This window comes from Micropterus dolomieu, linkage group LG22 (assembly GCF_021292245.1).
Source record: "Micropterus dolomieu isolate WLL.071019.BEF.003 ecotype Adirondacks linkage group LG22, ASM2129224v1, whole genome shotgun sequence".
In the NCBI taxonomy this organism is placed as follows: Eukaryota; Metazoa; Chordata; class Actinopteri; order Centrarchiformes; family Centrarchidae; genus Micropterus; species Micropterus dolomieu.
This window is the reverse complement of record NC_060171.1, coordinates 19424130-19442373: the sequence shown is the minus strand read 5'-3', so window position 1 is coordinate 19442373 and position 18244 is coordinate 19424130. Positions and strand designations below refer to the sequence as shown.

The 18244-nt window shown below is 42.9% G+C and overlaps 1 protein-coding gene across 1 annotated transcript in view; it reads right to left on the bottom strand.

Annotated features, from left to right (window-relative positions):
* frmd4a (FERM domain containing 4A) overlaps window positions 1-17852 on the bottom strand; it is a 101996-nt gene extending 84144 nt beyond the window's left edge. The window contains exon 1 of the mRNA XM_046036722.1: window positions 17830-17852. The gene's annotated coding sequence lies outside the window, so the exon portion shown is untranslated. The remainder of the gene's footprint in view (window positions 1-17829) is intronic.
* Window positions 17853-18244: the final 392 nt, after the last annotated feature.

Below are 18244 nucleotides of genomic sequence, written 5' to 3'. Positions count from 1 at the left end.
TTAAGTGCAACGCTGGTTTGCTTCCCCGGTTGCTCAATTGCGCTCTGATTGATCTCATCGTTCGGGCCTCTTCAAGGGGGCAAAAGCACATTTGACATGCTTGACAAAGCAGGGCACGCTCATGTGCGCAGACACACACACACGCACACACACAATGACACGATCAGAGATGGCGTATGGCTGACATGCGGTGCCACATCTTCAAATGGTGGAAAGTGGAGATGTGTGTCAGAGAGAAAAAGCTTCAAACAGGGAACTGTGGGAGGATCTCTCTCTACATGCCATCCCACTGATCTCATCTTACACAGTGAAGCAACTGCTCTGCCTCTCTTTATGTCTGCCCGCCTCTCTGTATGTCATCAATGCATAGATTTATGTTATGTATCACAAATGACTCTTATGTTAGGATTAACATTTTCCTTGTACTGTCTAAAGACATCAGAAGCTACTAAAGCTAATAAATATTATTAGCTATAATGTCTAATACATAATATGGCAGAAAAAATATACTTTCCACCAAAATGGGACAGTTACATCTATTTTATACTTTAAATTATTAATATATATTGATTGAAAATCTATTATCTCTAATAGGGACTGCCCTTGACAATGTACTTGGTAGTCTAAGATGACAGCTGGGAGATGAACTACATCCAATGGGAGTGTGTGTGTGTCTGTGCCTCAGCATGTCTGTTTGTTTGCATGTGCCCCATGTGGTTCCAGCAACCAGACATCCCCCCCTCCTCCTTGCTGCTTACTTTGGCCTTTAAATGCTGCCAGCCAACCTGCTGTGCATTGAATGTGTGTGTGTGAGTGTGTGTGTGCTTGCGTGTGTCTCAGTCTCTGGGTGGCTTGCCAAAGGCAGTCCCACCTTGTGCTGCAAATCTGAACCCCACCAGTCCTGCCTTTCTCTCCTAATTATTTTCACCCAAGCAGCGAGGCGGTCGGCTTCAGGGATGCGGTACTGGTCACTTCCCTTTTGGCTGCTTCGTCCTCTTCTCCGTGCCACCCTGACCTTAACCATCCCGACAGCCACTTGCCTGCTAATGAACCAGGTGGATCGATTGGATGGATGGATGGAGGGGGGAAAAGAAGGAGCGAAGAGGCAGGGGTGAGGGAAAAGGGATTTTGGGGGGAGGGAGAATGATGAGTCAGGCTGATGTCAAGTTGGAGTGTTTGTGATGGTGTGCATGTATGGATGTGATGTTGTGGAGCTAAGACAACAACACAGAAGAAGAAGGGAAGGTGTGAGTGTGTTTGTGTGTGTGTGAAACGGCCATTCCTTAATGGAACAAATATGTGTTTGTGGGTGAGTGTGCATGTATGTCCAAGCCCTTGGCCATTTTGTTAATGGTCCCATCTGTCATGGGCAGCTGGACACGCATGTGCACACACATGACCCGAAGAGGAAAGAGGCTGGGGACGAGAGAGGCGGTAACACGGAGCTTTAAGAGAGAGCGAGCCAGCAGAAAAAGAGTGAGAGAGTGATTGAGCCAACGAGAGAGGAAGAGCAGAGGACTCTCTGATTAGACTGATAAGAGCATTGACAGGGTTAATCTCCTGATAACTACTCCCTATTGATCCACTAATACACAGGAGGAGTTGACGGGAAAGCTGATATACACACAAACTAAGTGATCTGTGTGTGCCATAAACAGCACATATGTTCTCGAGAGGAAGATTTCTAAGAAGCTACATCTCCTTGTTCTACTGACCTATATGCATATATTACATACAACTGGGGATACCAACACAGATCTTGATCTTTCTCTTTTAGATTCTGTGAATGTGAGTCTTTCTGTTATAAATGCCTATCTGAATCCTTTCCTTCTCATCTTTACTACAAAAAGACAAGAAGTGGATTGTGTGCACAGTTAAGCAGAAAAGAGATGTAGAAATCGCGTGCAATAACGTCTATGTGAATCAGTAATGTCCCGAGTGCAATACCAAACTATGGCCTTACATTAAAAAGACATAAAGCGAGACTATAAAATAATCAGGAACATGCGTGAGCCAAGTTTATGGACACTGAAGATAACAAATTGGCTACTTTTTTTTTCAGAATCCCTCAGGTTTCTGCGTGCTCTGTGTTTTTGTGCTGACCTGCTTTTCAGTTGTATGTAACTACACAAAGGCAACACAGACACTCATTGATGCTTATTTTATTCCATTTTCCTGCTTCACTGCCCATTACTGTCATCCTAAATAAAGAAACAGAGAGGAAGAGTGATACAGAGTGCAGGGGGAAAAAAACAGAAAACATGCTGGAGCGAGGTAGAGGAAAGGGAGACTTGAGGAGACATGAGATCGCTTCTACGGTCCCATAGATAGCCTACACAGCCATCTCAGCACAATTTTCCCATTTTAGTGAGCTGGGGATTAGGAGTAGTGCAGATTTTACAGGCTATTGCTATTCCTCGTCTGTTATCTTGAGGTTGAGGTCGCCTTTTGTGTATCCCCGAAGCAAGACCTAGAAGCTTACTGCCCTCCAAAGTCAAGAAGAATTTTCTTTTTTCTTTTTTCTTTTTCATCTTTTGACATTTGAAAAGTACCAAATTTTGGTTTTATGTGAGCAAAACATCACATTCCATAGAAGTAATTTTTCTCAGATTTACAACAAAAGCGGTTGCGCTCTTTGGGTGCGAGTAACTTAATATACTGTTTTCTACTGTGAAAGGGGTTTGTTTCCCTCTGTACTTTTCTCACCTCTGCTGCTGTCGAAAGGTAAACAGAAAGATAGGACAAAAACAAAAATCAAAGTCGCTGTTTTCACTACATATTCCTCGTTTTATCTCTGAGGGTGCGAAAAAGCGCATTAAAGCGAGACTATTCAGTGTAAACTTTGTGAGACTCCTGCACTGGCTCATTATGCAGTGATTCATTCACATAAATCTACTAAAATGACTTTGATGCCAAAACTGAGATACACAGCTCGACTGTGGGGCATGTGAAGCTCAATGTGGCTGATGAAGATAAATGCAAAAGTCATTTAGCCATTGAAAGCGATTCCCACTGCTCTCTCAAATCTGGCCACGGTGGCAGACAGCGCAGATATAGCAGGCTTGATTCCACGCCATATCTTTGAAGCCAAGTCTATCTCCAAACAGCCCGCTAACGCTTCTCTTTGGATTAGATCATGGGCCGATCTGCAAATACCAATTACAGCGCTCATGTTAACTGCCAAACACACAGCAAGGGCCAGACAGACAGACAGACAGACAAACGGGCAGGTGGGCAGCCAAACAGGACGGGGAAGCGACAAAAAGACACTCCTGGCTTAAATACGAGTGTATGGAGCATCTTTCCACAAGGGAAAAGGAAAAAAGGGTCCAAAACTACAATGAAATGAAGAAGAAGGATGAGTTGTAAAGGTGAGGGAGGAGAGGTGATGGTGTGTGACAACACCATCAGGTCATCCCAGTGGCTTAACCCTTTCATCATCCTCACAAGTTGAGGCTTGTGTGGGAGTCACTATATTTCGACTCAATGCTATATGTCCAAAAAGAGCATACAAATATATGCACATGTCCATGTGTACAGTAGGTGGAGTACGCATTGAGAATGTGCTTTTGGTTGTACAGTATAGGTCTGTTACCAGTGGTGATAAAATAGGGAGGGGGGGGGGGGGGGGGGGGGGGGGGGGGGGGGGGGGGGGGGGGGGGGTTGCTACATCATCTCTGTCTTCTCAGGTAGAGACTACAGAATATTATCTCAAGGTGCAAAGCTGATGTCAGATTTCTATATTTCGCTGTATAGTAATGTCTGGATATGGCTGTATCCGTAAGAAACTAACACAATTACACTCCTCTGCTTCCAAAAAATGCAATCATGCCTTCATAAATATTAATAACACCATCACAGCTTCTATATTACAGTGCTTACCTTATCCAGCTAACTCTACCCCCTCTTACACATTACACACACGCTAACGCTCACTACGATATATCTAAAAAAATCCAGGGCGGAACTAACAGGTTTTCATCTCAAATCTCAACTGGGAGGGAGACACCTCTCAGGGTCCATTATCATCCACACAATTGTGCTGGATGTCACGTGCAGGCACATGGATACAGACAAACAGCCAAGTGTGTTCTGTCAGTGACACCCATTCACACACACACACACACACACACACACACACACACACACACACATACTTTTTCTTATTTCATTAGCCTTTTCTGTAGGGCACAGACGCAGACATTTGCTGTCAGACGGATGCTCTAAGCACAGAGTACTTTGAGACACCAACCTAAAAGCGCCAATGTTACACAGAGACATGAATATCTAACACAGAAGGTCGTGTATAACAAGAACAATAGTGAATTGCCACTATATTCACTCAATTCACTATACAAACCGAAGCCAGTTCCCCCCTCGCACATCTTTCTCTTTCTTCTTTCTCTACCCTAAATCTAGAAGACCAGCGGTTTGTACTGAAGGGAGATAGGCACCACTCTGAAACACTGAGTCATTCTTTCAAAACAACCCCTTATTAATCTGTGCACCAACACACACACACACACACACCAATGCGCACCAAGCTCAAACTGCATTTCAGTATTTTGCAATGCTTAAACATTTTTTCCCCTAGCAACGCCGGTAGCTCGAAAACTTCTCAGCTCGTGTTCTTGCATCCCCCGCAGCGACAGCAGCGCAGACTGGTTCATTTCAGCAGCTTGCAAGACATGCTCTCTCTCGCTACATGCCATTCTGGTGATTGATTCCTGTGGTGGAAACTGTATTTGGGCTGCTCTGTAAATCCCCATTGGTGACCTACCCGCGTCCTCATTGGAGACAGCAGTCCCTCCATGGCTGATTTGGTTGGTTCCGGTGGGCTCGGGTCCCCTCAGCTGCACCGGCGTATTATCCCAGTCCGCGAATAGATCCTGTTAGAAATGCTGTCTCATCCTCAGAGTGAACATCTCCTCTACAACGCAGCTCCCTACCCACCCAGAGAGCCCAGCGCACTGACAGGCACACAGAGAGTCTGTGTGTGTGTGTCTATGTCCCTATACACACACACACACACAGTGGGGAGCAGGAGGAGAGAGGGCTTTGCCAAACTCCCAGCGCTTCTCCTCCTTCCTCAGACCTGTCAGTTAGGGATCTTCACCTACAAAGCACTGTGGTATTAATGTGCAATGTCCATGGAAGGTTTCTCTCTCACTGTCTCTCCTTGGCTTCTCGTTCTCCCCCTCTCTCTGCCTGTCCTCTCCTCTCTCACTCTCCCTCACTGCCTCCAGCTACATTTGTTCCCTTCAATGTGGCAAATGATTGCAGGTCTTTTTTTCCCATGTTACAGCTCTCCTGCTAGTCCTCTCTCTCTATGCTCACACTCTCTCTCTTCCTCTCCTCTGTCTCTCTCTCCCTCGCCGTCTCTTCTCACCCTATCAGCTTCCCATAATGCTTTTCGTTCTCGGTCCTCCTGCTCACTGTCAACTCCTTGTTCCCGCTCAAGACCCAAGCCGGGGGGGGGGGGTCAGATAAAATGTACATTTATAGTGTGTGTGTGTGTGTGAAAGAGATGGAGAAAGAGAAGAGAGGGCACTCTCGGGTCCACTATTGTCCCTCCAGACAATAGTGGCTCTTAATCACCTAGCAACCTGATCACCCTCTATTCTCTTAATAGACAAGGCATGAGTCACCCTCTCAAACACACACACACTCACGCAAACCACGTCCCGCCTTTCCACACATACCCAAGCTCACACGGCTGCATCATAACCTACTGTACATGTAGCATGTAACAGGTGATTTGGCGTATTATTAGACTCTTATAATAGTGGTTTTACGCCATGTTGTTCTTGTTCGCTTCCATCATGTAATACAGCTGAAGTGAAGGGTGATGGCTGAGTGCCACTGGATATGTGTGTTTGTGTGTGTGTGTGTGTGTGTGTGTTTATGTTAAGTGTGTGTTAATGTTCTATCCTTTTGGACGGGCAAAAATATGGACAAACCACCGCCTCGGCTCCGAGCTTGCCGTTGCTGTGGCAACAGTGTATGTTAGGGTAGGAGGTGCACAGAGGAGCAGTTGGAACATTAAAAAACTGAAATAAATAGATAAAATCTATATTTTATGAACTATGAGCCTGTGCCCTGTTGCCTTTCTCAGCCTTAGCAGTTGGATCTAACTGTCGAATGCCTCACTGCCTGGACTGCGTGACACCAAGTGAAGAGCTATCTAGCTCTCTCTCTCTCTCTTTCTCTTCCTTTCTCTCTCAATTATTTTTAGCCTGGCTTCTCTGTATTGACCCAGATAAGACAAAAAAAGCATTAAATTAACTAGATTAACCACAGCAGACATTACTGTTGAAGACCCCTCCTTAGCCTTTATCCACAATATAACACGTTCTTACCATGACACGTACCACAGAACGACACGACTATTATACTGTCACTAACAGTATTTACATTTTAATTTATAAATTACCCAGAAAACAAAGGTCCGGAGTGCTCAGAAGTTCAAAGAACAAAGGTCCAAGGCACTCTTCTGGCAAACAGTCTACTGATGATTTGGTGTTAAAGCTGGTGGTCAGTGACTGATTCGTGCTGACAAGCTGAAAACATATGATGACATGTTACACTGTCACAGAACCATTACAGCGAAGAAAAAGCAGATCGACTAGAACCGGCTGTCACATAACGCCATTGATCGCAGGCTGGTCTGGACAACACAGACATCTCAGCGCAACAATGTGTGGCCCAGATCAATAACATTCAACCACCGTGTGTGTAGTAATGCCGCAAAGGTAGTGCCAAATTGATCAATGCTGAATATCAGAGTGTCCCAAAAATTAACAGAATACTGCTTATAAACCAGATTTTTTTTGTTTTGTTTTACTTGCCATTTTGCTTTGAATTGGACTGCGTGATCAAAGACATATGCCATGAACAAAAACACCGTTCATGGGCCTAGAAGGTGAAATGTGATGTAACATTCCTAATCATTAATGAATGGGAATCAAAGGAGCAAAGGAGTAAAATAAGCAAAGGTGAGAGACCTGCCTGTTTTATTTTCTATTTAACTCTTTTAAAACTTTTTATTTCCCTGTTGCTTGTATGATTTATGTAAAGCACTTTGAATTACCTTGTTGTTGAAATGTGCTATGCAAATAAACTTGCCTTGCCTATTAACGTCTTATTAAAATGAGCCACCATAAAAAGGGTTCATGGTCATGTATTTCATATACATATATATATATATACATATATATATATATATATATCCCCAGATTTCCCATAGGAGAACATTACTTGGCCGACTTCACATAAGACAATTTAGCGCTTCACATGGAACATTGCCATCATACCATATGATTGTATCACAGCACATGCTCACATGCTAATACACCCACACACTGACACAAAACACAGATGAATAAACACACACGGCACACACTATATCAAACCTCTAATTCTCCTAGACACACTTATTGATGATGTAAAAATTGGATAAGAGTCGCAGAGGTCTCTATAGGGAGGCAGTGGGAAGAGTTCAAATCTCATTATTTAGCTGACCTCTGACCTCAGAGCAGTGGCAGACCCATGGTAGTCACCTAAATGCAGCGTTGCAAATAAACCTTTACTCCTCACAATTTGCAAAATGGCCTTTCTAATTTATAATTTTTTTAGGCAGAACAATGAAATATTGTTTTAGGGTGAAGGAAGGTTGAAAATGTGCTTCTTTTTTTGTTGACCAGGCTGGAAGAGCATGTGTCTGGCTAGCCACTGTGACATACAGCCTCATATATCACCATCACGCATTACTAGTGACAGTGAATGTTAACTTGTCAGCGAATCCCACATACACACACACGCACGCACACACGTCCTCGTCCCTGCCCCCAACCCTTCCCAGTCACTATTGAACCTACACATTGCCATACATAAATAAGAATATGTGCATGGGATATAAGGGGTGATAACCATTGCAATCACAGGACAATACTGCACACTGCAACATACTGCACATCGCCTTTAAACCCATCCCTGCCCCCTCCATCTCCCCATCCCCCTTCTCCTATTCCCCTGTCCTCCTCCTCCTCCTCCTCCTCCTCCTCACCCCCGTCTCTGTCGCCCCAGCTGGACCCCCAAATGAATCCCATGTGAGCGTTTCTTTCACTCAGGCGTGAACTGATGACACACCTTGGTCAAAGTGTGTTGATTTATCGCTCTAATGCCTTGCAGTTCTTGTTTCCTTGATTCAAATATTCTGACTTATTTAATGCTTTTGCTATAATACTTTCTGGTTCATAACACAAACACAACTCTTCCAGTATAAACAACAGCATTTGCACTGAGCGAATGTACGAGGGCCACATCATGGACAAATGTGAAAATTGTGTGTAATTTTCTCCGGTTGTTTGTATTTCGACTGAGAGCTGCAATTACTCTGCAAAAAGCTGAGGTCCAATGTGCTGAGGTAATTAGCTGCTGCTAAGCAGACTGTAACTTCACTGTGAAACAAAGGAATTAATTGCAATGATTATCAATTAAACTACATCACAGCAAGAAAAGGAGCATTAGAGGTTCTCTTCTTTCTTTTAGAGACGCTCCAACTCCATGCTTCAACCTGATGTCTTTTTGTCTTTTAATATGTTGTCCCATCTGCCATTGTGGCCGTTCCAATACTCTGCTGTTTATTTAGCCAGACAACCATTTGCTTAGTTAGTTTATTTAAAGTGGAATTTCATTCAGGGACCTGTGTGAGTGTTTTAAACAATACAAGACCGTATCAAAACTCACCTGGTCCAGCAACCCAGGTGACCAAATTGATCAAAAGCAGGTTGGCAGCCCCGCGGCAGAGCACAACAGAGACAGAGACAGAGGAAGAGGAAGAAAAAGAAAAATAGAAGAGAGACATATACATCGTTATTCACTGTGTGTGCCTCGGTGTCTGGCTTACAAACAGAAAGACCCATAAGTCAATGTGTGACCCCATCACAGCATTACAGCTAAATCGATGCCACTAGAGAGGGAACTGCTTGCTGACTCTTGTGGACCGCACTGGGACTTCTCCACACAGACCAATAGCATCGACTCAGGAAGGAGCTGGAGAGACAAGATGTGTGCCTGTTAACAATCACTGTCAATACTGTGGGTGGTCTGATGGAAAATGAGATAGACTGGAACCCGCTGTTGCAGGTTTTTACATGTTTGGGCGCCAATTTCAGTCGGGAAAAATAATTCATGGTTTGTTTTGTTTTGCAGTGTGAAGGTTTTTTTAGTCTTCAACTGCCATATTTTATTTCAGCATCCAGATTAAACCATTTACAGAGGCAAAAGAGCAAGAGCTAAATGAATATTGACAGATCTCTGCGGTATGTACTGTATCTGTGGGATTAAAGCAGTAAGCCGAGAAGAGTGTTAATTATTGTCTAAATCAATTAACCACATTATCGTCATTAAATATTTAAAATCCGGCATTCCTGGTGGAGACTTGAGGTAAGCTGCTGTACAGTAGATAATCCAGGAATTACTCCAGCAGTCATAGGTGGTGATATCTTAAAAAAAACTCACACGCATACTGCACATCTGAAGACTGAAAAAGGTTTGTCCCTGCTCCAGGAGCTTTCAACAACATTTTAGCGCAAATGGTTACTGCTGTTTAGTGTCGGACTCATGGCCAATGAGGGCTGAGATTTACTATGATATATTGGAGTGTGAAACTACTTTAGCCCATTCCCAGAGCTAAGGGCCCAGGCCATGTTTGCGAGAGCTGGGCTGATTGTTGCCAGGGGGAATTTGTCTGACATCCAATCTAAAGTTCATTAAACAGCAATCCCAGGAAACATGCTGCACATGCACGCACACACCTAAAATGTCCTCCACCAGTATGCACAGAGATCTACTTTTGCCACATCTGGCTGCCCTCATTGGCCTGCAGTCCTGGAGGTAGTTAAAGGGAGAGAGGGAAAGCCCCTCTTCTCTCACACCTCGCTACAGCTCAGAGGGAGGAACATCTTATCTCCCCATTGCAGAGAGACAGAGAATTAGAGAGGGAGAAAGATGGATGGTAGAGGGTAATGTGAGCAGGGTTTTGCAGGAGAAGGACATAAGGGATTGAGAGAAATCCAGAGAGAGAGAGAGAGTGGGCAAGAGAGAATAGCAGCAAAAGAGAGAGAGAGAGAGAGAGAGAGAGAGAGAGAGAGAGAGAGAGAGAGGGAATATTTAATCAATCTAATTTCCATAACTTCTCTCCGCCAAAGAAGCAGCCTTTCTGGTCCCACTGATTAGAAATGAGTTGTTTTAGCCAGATTCAACAAAAACGCAGCCACCAGACCGACTACATTCACATTTCTTCCACAAGAACACATCTCGTGGCAGCTAAGAAGCTTCTGCTAGACGTGACTCCCTCCACAAAGCAGCTAAAATATGAAAACACTTCCTACCCACCACATACTGTATGTGTGCACTGATGTATTGATCTCAGTGCTATAAAATATTTCCCCCCTTTTTAAAGGCGCATTCATGTTCGAGGGAAAGATGAACTGGTTTTATTCATCGTGAGCCACAGTGTAAGGACGCCCGATGAAGTCACTCCAGAATGGTCTCCTAGCAACTGTTGTCAGGGGCAACCAGCATTCTCTGCAGACAGCACAGCAAGCCTCGCAGAGAGAGAGAGAGAGAGAGAGAGAGAGAGAGAGAGAGAGAGAGAGAGAGAGAGAGAGAGAGAGAGACGCACATAGAGAGTGACAGCGTGGTTTAGGAGTGCACAGTTTATTGACTCAAAATCGTCATCACAATGTCACGCTGCAAAAGTATGCAATATTACGTTTATTTAGTGCAGAGATGCATCCGTAGCTGCATGGCTTAGTAGTGTTCGATTAAAAGCCCGCTTGAAACCGCTATTTAATGATCGTGTATAATTGGCACATGCAAGTGTCAGTGCATGGATCCACTACAAGAACATATGGATCATGCCACGTGATGTGTGTGCATACTTCGACAGCGCGAATAAAGAGAGAGAGAGAGAGAAAGAAAGAAAAAAAGACAAGAAAAACAGCATCAGAGGAGTGAAAGAAAAGACAGGGACAAAAGTAAGAAGATGTGTTAAAAGGGGAAACAAATCAGAAACAGGGGCCATCAACTTGTGTTTTTACATATATTTAACAATATCGAAATTAATATCGTTGTCGCAACATTCAAGATCAATATCGCAATATCACATTTTGGCAATATTGTGCAACCCCTAGCGTGGTTGAGAATTGACCATGTTTAAATTACAGTTTGCTGTGTCTTTATGGAGGTAAACAGCAACACAATCTTTGCACCCCAAATCCAGATTTATCAACTACCATCAGGTGTCATTACTCATATAATGGTTCATGAAAAGTCTCCTCCTATTCATAGAGCATGTTAAGCATGCTGATCTTGTTTGCAGACACGGACACCCACAGAAATCTGACCTATGTCTATATTTCTGACACAAGCCATAGACTCCCACACATGCCCAAAGCATGGCCACACACTCGCTATTGCATGACCTAGTCCTGACGCACTGCCCACCCACATTCACACACTGCCCTCTACTGCTACAAAAACAAAACATGCAGGTGTTTCCTCTGTTCAAATAAGAAAAAATTACCTCCTTAAGACAAAGTGTGGGAGAATCTGACATTACAAATGCAATATAGCAGATAACAAATCAATTGGCATACTGTTGTCAAATTTGGTCTTTGCTATGCAATAATAGGATAGACAATGGAAACACCGAGTTCAATCTGCTATCTCCAGGTTGATAAGATCTGGATTGCCATCACTTGAATATTAAAATAGAAAAACTATTTTTTATTTATCACGTTCATCTCTTTGTTGTCTTGTATCCTTGATCCGACTATAATTGAATTCTTGTCTAAGAGTCCGTAGCACTAACATGCATCCATTAACACGTCGCTGAGTTGTTGATTCTTCTTGGAGTGAGATTACTTTTCTGTTTCAGGATGTGATAAAGAAAATGGCTGAAAACTGACTGGTATCGATGCTAAATGGTAATAACTGGATTTCACAGTTATTTAAACAGCAAGGTGTGGATAGGAAAATGAATTATCTTTGCTGCAAACACTGTTGTGATAGCCACCACTGTGATAGCTATAGGAATATCTTTGAGTCTGTGTAGACGCACAGTAATCCAACATTAGAATAGAGGTTTACCTTTGTTATGCTCTGATTTACTTTAACATTAAAAGAATTTACGAGATGCTGCTGATATTACTATGGGGGGTTTGCTGGTTTGTTTTTCAATTCAAAATGGAATTTCATGAATTTCAATTTTAATGCAACAGTTAAATAGAAGCGCAGCAGAAGAGATGGTGGAAAAAAGACGACAATGCGATGTGATGAGAACCTTATGTGTGTAAATACATACACTAAACTTCTCACTACGAGAAGGTTTCTACAGCAGAAACATCAAGAGGAGACAGAACATTCTCACGCTTTAATGGGGATATATAGTATCTGTCTGCACCTGCACCTGAAGTCACACATCAGAGGGGGAGATGAGGAGATGAAACCATACACGACATAAAGTATGTCATTGGGTGTTGAGCGTGTCATTTGCTCTTCTTCAGTCCATATAATATTTCATGGATTCTCCTGAAAAGTCGGAGACCGTGAGAGCAAGCCTCACCAGTGTTAGCAGCCCAGAGGCTGGGATAAGCTGAATTCAACTCTGGACTGGCCTGATAAAGGGATGATGAAAGCAGAAGGGTAAAATGCTCTCTCCTCCCTCATTAGCTGCTGCTGTGACCTTATTTGCAAGGAACTTGAGTCCTGATGGCTCAATTGAAGCTGCTCAGTGGTCAGCCAGCACTAGAAGACTGTGGGTGCACTGGTGCCTTAAAAAAGCATGCACTTTCACTTCCTTGTCTATGGGAAAGGGACAGTTTAGAGAAAGCAAGAAATGAAACCCCAAGAAAGCATAAAAGGGAAAACGTGAATGCCGTGATCGGCATCATTTGATAAGCTTTGCCATCTACAGTGATGTACAGTAGATGATACTTAACATAGAACAACTTCATTTGAATCTAATTTGAATCATTTTGAAACAAGATCTGGTAAATCTGATGCATATGCTTATATGAGATGTGGCTATGAAGCAATACTTATATGGGCTGCTGGCTGGTGTGTCTACTGGGTAATGTATAATGCATTACAGAGGGGATTAGTGTGGCTAAGGTCTTGTAATGCATGAAATCAGCAGCCCTGATATCAGACATCAGTCAGTCATATCAGCCTATTAGCAGCAAAAAAACAAACTTCAACAGAAAAAAAGAATTCGTTTGATAACAACAATCGGGAACCGCTTTTATTACCCTGTGTGTTTGTGTGTGTGTTTTGGTACAAATGTGAACAGACTCCTGGGGAGATGCCATTTACAGTAACATGCTTTGGGGGAGCAGCCGCTGTTGACCTTCCTGCTCCCTGACCTGCTGATACCTGCAGGGGTTGCACGCTTTAACTAAGCAACTGTGCTCAGACCACCTGTTGAAATGCCATTCAAAGGACAAGACAGAACAGAGACACACTACTCTCCCTGCAACCTCCAGGAATCCAATCAGCCTTGCCACATTCATGGAGCATCATTAAAAGCAAGAACAGGCGTCATTTACTCTTTCCTTGTGGTGTGTGTTCGACTTTACCTGGATCTGATTCAATAGTCTTCAGCTCCCTCTAGAGGCGGACAAGTTAAGCTACAATGAACTGTTTACTGCATGTGCTCCTTGTTCTCCCGCTGTGTCCTGCTCTTTCATCATCTCCCTTCCGTCATCGCTCCATGGTGAATCATCTCTAAAAATGTGTGTGGTGGTAACACACACACACCATTCTGAATCCTGTCACAGCTCTGCTATTATGTTTCAAAGTGGAAGCGCTTTCATATTTAAAACCCACCAAAAACCACCATTCCTCCTTATTTACAGCCACCCAGCACTATGTTAAGCACTCCCAAAAAAAGTGAGTCACCAGACATCATAGTTATTACTGGTTTGTAAGTGTGTTACTTTTTTACCTTGTTCTATGTATGTTCATTTGGACAAACTCAGGTGTTATATTGGATTCAGATTTTTGAAGAGCTGCCATGAATAATCAAATTTAAGTAACTATTTTGATCATCCCTATCATAGTAAACCGTACATTCATATATTTTTTAATAGCTGGAATGATTAATAAACTTATTTACTTATTAAAAGAATTTATTTTGTGTTAAAAATATTTCCACCACACCTCAACTGAATTCATCGAAATAGAATGAAGACAAGCTGCAAAGTCAGTCTCTGAGCAGGATCCAATTGAGTACTGCTTCAGGCATCTCCCTGTTAGTGGCTACTTTTGATCTGTAGAGATATTATTTAAAAAAAGTCAAAAATGAACTAGTGTAAAAATGTAACTGAAATTCATTGTGACTCCATGAATTGCACAGAAAAAATGAGACAACAATACTTTTGAGTATTAATGGTTGTGCAAGTGTTCCTCAACATTTAGCCACATGTTAGGTGACATTTCTCAAAAACCGCGTTGCTTCATGTTGCAAACAGGATGTTGGTGCACGCTCTCCACCCTTCTGGTTTCACTGCTTTATTTCACTCAAGAAAAGTGGAAACAGTAGGTCATCCACCCCTCCTGCCATTTGCTATGAGCCAATCGGAACTCACTGTCACAACTAGACTAACACCTCCCCACCTACTGTGTCTTCCTCCGGGGGCAAAATGGAGATAAAGACATACATATAATATATAGTCTTTACAGAATATCTGTTTACTTTTTCACTAAATATTTGAGTCAACAGGCGTGAGATTTTGTGGGAGAATTGTTTTTCAATAGTGAAAAATGAGTAATCGACTGTCCAAATACCACATTACAGAGTAAAGACACTGCAACTGTTCAAATAATAGAATACAAAAAACTCCAAAATCAGGTAATTTCACCTCACTTCCAAATGTAAAAAAATGCTATCAAACCATTATTTTGCACATTAAGTTCCTTTAAAATTCATCAGTGTGATCAGACCCTTCCCTTTTTCTAGTCTGAAGGCTTTGTTCTTTTGTTGTGGCCTGTGATTCTGATCATTTCGGGCACAGCTGCTCACTCAAAAAAGGGGAATCAGCAAGACATTTCATTTCAAGACATCATTTTCATAAATATGCACAGGTTCACGTCACAGTTGTGTGTGTACTGAATGTGCGTGTTGTATATCTGAAATTTTTGCTTGTGTGTGCATTTGCCAATTAAAATGTTAACAAGCGAGATTCTCACCTAATCCTTATGGACAGTGGAACCCTGGTGCAAGAGAGGGTGAAGTGAAAGGGTGGGTAAGGGATCAAGGATCAAGGGCCAAAATTTATTTATTTTTGTTAAGTATAGCTTGAATATGAATGATGTGCAAAGTGATTCACCGGTCATATCGGCTCTCCCTGGCTCCCTATCCTGTCAGTGCTGCTAACAAGACAGCTCTTCATAATGACAAGGACCTGTTCGCTGTTAACTCACTCCATATGGAAGACATTCAGCCCCACTGGGACCTGTGTCAACCGGAGTGTGAAACGTCAGAAGCATGGACACACTGTACACACACACACGCACACACACACACACACACACACCCACACACACACACACGCATACATTCACAGCAACAGACATACACACAAAAGGGAGAGAAAGTGAACTTGGAAGCAAAAAGAGATCGGTCTTCCTACTCAGACATCTGCTCAGTCCCAGAGACAGATGGTGAGCCAATCAGACCGCCTGGTGCCTCTGCTACTCTCCGCCTCCCATGCCACCCCGCTGCCCCTCCCCTAAACCTGCGCCCTGGCACACATGACAGGTGGCACCTTGCAAATGTGACACCGTCACTGCCCTGGAAAATAATTTATGTATTGGTCGCATTAAACCGGCAAAGGCAAATAATCACAAATGTGAGTCAAACCCACTTTAACTTGTCTTTCACTTTCACAACAAATTTCTCCACAGAAAATTGCTGGTAAATTCAGTGCATCTGTACCATACCCAGAGACTTGCCTCAGATTCGGCTGTGACTGATTAAACAAGAATTCACCGAGCTGACTGTGTTTTGATGCTGCGGCACTGAGCAGAAAACCCTCATTTATCTACCCTGAAAGGTTTATTTCCACGGCAGTTTGACCTTCTAAAGGGGACAGCCGTCAGATAAATATCATGTGTGGGCTTTGCTGCTGGTAATATCCTGCAAGCCAACTGAAATTAGATAGGAATCTCTTAAAGCTGTGGAGGGAATTTCATCTCAAAATTTTGTTTGTTCTGAAAGCACTGATTGACTGCACCATATAGTAGGTCATGTGTGAGTACGCGGTATAGTGTGGAAATGTAGGTGTGTGTGTGGGTGAGACGGAAAGAAAGCTGCGGTTCTTTGTCCTGCTGCTGTTCAATCAATAAACCAGCCAGTATCTTACAGCGAATGCAAATACACATCTCAGCCCATATTTATGCACAAACTCATACACTGCATCGATAAAAGACTTGCATAATTAGCAAGCCTTGTTTCATCTGAGCAACTTTTGTGCATGTCAATGAACCGGCAGAGGTAGCCAGAGAAGAGATGGAGAAGAGCCCTAATAAACATCAGGATGAAGGCAGAGAGACAGAGCACAGGGATGCACTGGCAGACTTTGATGAGCATCTGCCAGGGTTTACATGCTGGGTCATGTACTGCTCGTTAATGGCGGTTTCATTAACCCATTCCTCACAGATACACAAGCTTAGTTCAGCTGATAACCTGGTCGGCCATTAGACGCAGAACGAATGCTGTCACACCCCACATATACATTAACATGCAGGAGCAGATGCACTTCTCACACACACACACACACACACACACACACACACCACACCTGAGACCTTCCCCTGGCTAAACACACACACACAAACACACACACACACACACACACACACACACACGCACAAATGCACACAGCTGAGCGAGCAGATCCTCTGGTGAAGTCAATTAGAATTGAGGCGCCATCACCTCCGCAGCTCATCAATAGTCCTTAAACAGGCTCCAGTGTAAACAGCTCAGGAGATTCAATGGTATGCAGGTCTCACACTCACACACACACAAACCCTTATGCATTTATGCATGTGGTGAGAGGTGTGAACCATTTCTCTAGCCTGCGCTTCCTCTTGGTTACTCTCGTTTTCACTCAGGACTAAGTGTTTTCGCTTCCTAGTGCGTTGAAAACATTGACATTTTAGCAAAACAAACAAACTAAAAAATCTTCAGCTTCTGTAGAGAGCCATTTCACAAAGGTTACAGCCAAATCCAGCTTAAGGCAGAGTTACTCTGATATCCCCTTTGATCTTGGACAGGCTAATCAATACTGTGATCATGGACAACTTTCAAAGCTGAACACCAGACAATCAAACCTCCAATCAATACCAAACCTGAGCTGTGTCCATGACTTTGTGGGCTCAGCAAATGGTTTTACATTCAACCTTGAAGCAACTACTTATGTAATAGCACCCAGATAATAGCATAATAATCCTGCTTTAATCAATATTTTTATAGTTAATATTAAATCAAATTATTAACGTTATGTGTATTGTAAGGGGTCGTTCAGCTCTATTGAGCTTTTCTGCCTATTTAAGCTCATAGTCTGTAAGCTATATGGTTCAATAGCAGTTCTCTCATCAGCTGTTTCCAGCAGCAGTAGGCAGCTGACAAGACAAGTTAGCTGCTAGCTAGCGTTAGCTGGTGAACAAAGTCCAGCAGCTGGCGAGAGAAAGACAAATATTGTTCTCAGCAGTTGGAGGACACCAAACCAGAGTTAAGAGGAGAATAAATATCAGACTTACATTTTGTCAGGTGGCCACAGACATCCAATAAAATTGTTTCAGTTCCACTGTATGCTCACATCAGTAACAACTTCGTGAGGCGTTTACTGGCGGTTCAGTTAGTGTCTGTGAGACTGCTCTTCTGCCCCCTGGTGGCTAAACGATTAACGTTAATCAACAAACTTCTACAGTTACTTCAGGCCTGCTGCTGTTTGAAACGGACAGAAAAATATGTATTTTCAATTGTCTAACCCATAAATAAATCTACGTTTGGCCATTTAACTTATACTAAGACATATATGTCACATAATTGTTTCAAAATGTGGCCAAAGGTGTTGTCATTTTTTGTAGAAACTGCAAATATTTTTTAGAGCATTAACGGTGCATCTGCAAGTCAGTGACATACACAGCCACATTGCACTGAGAAATTAAAACA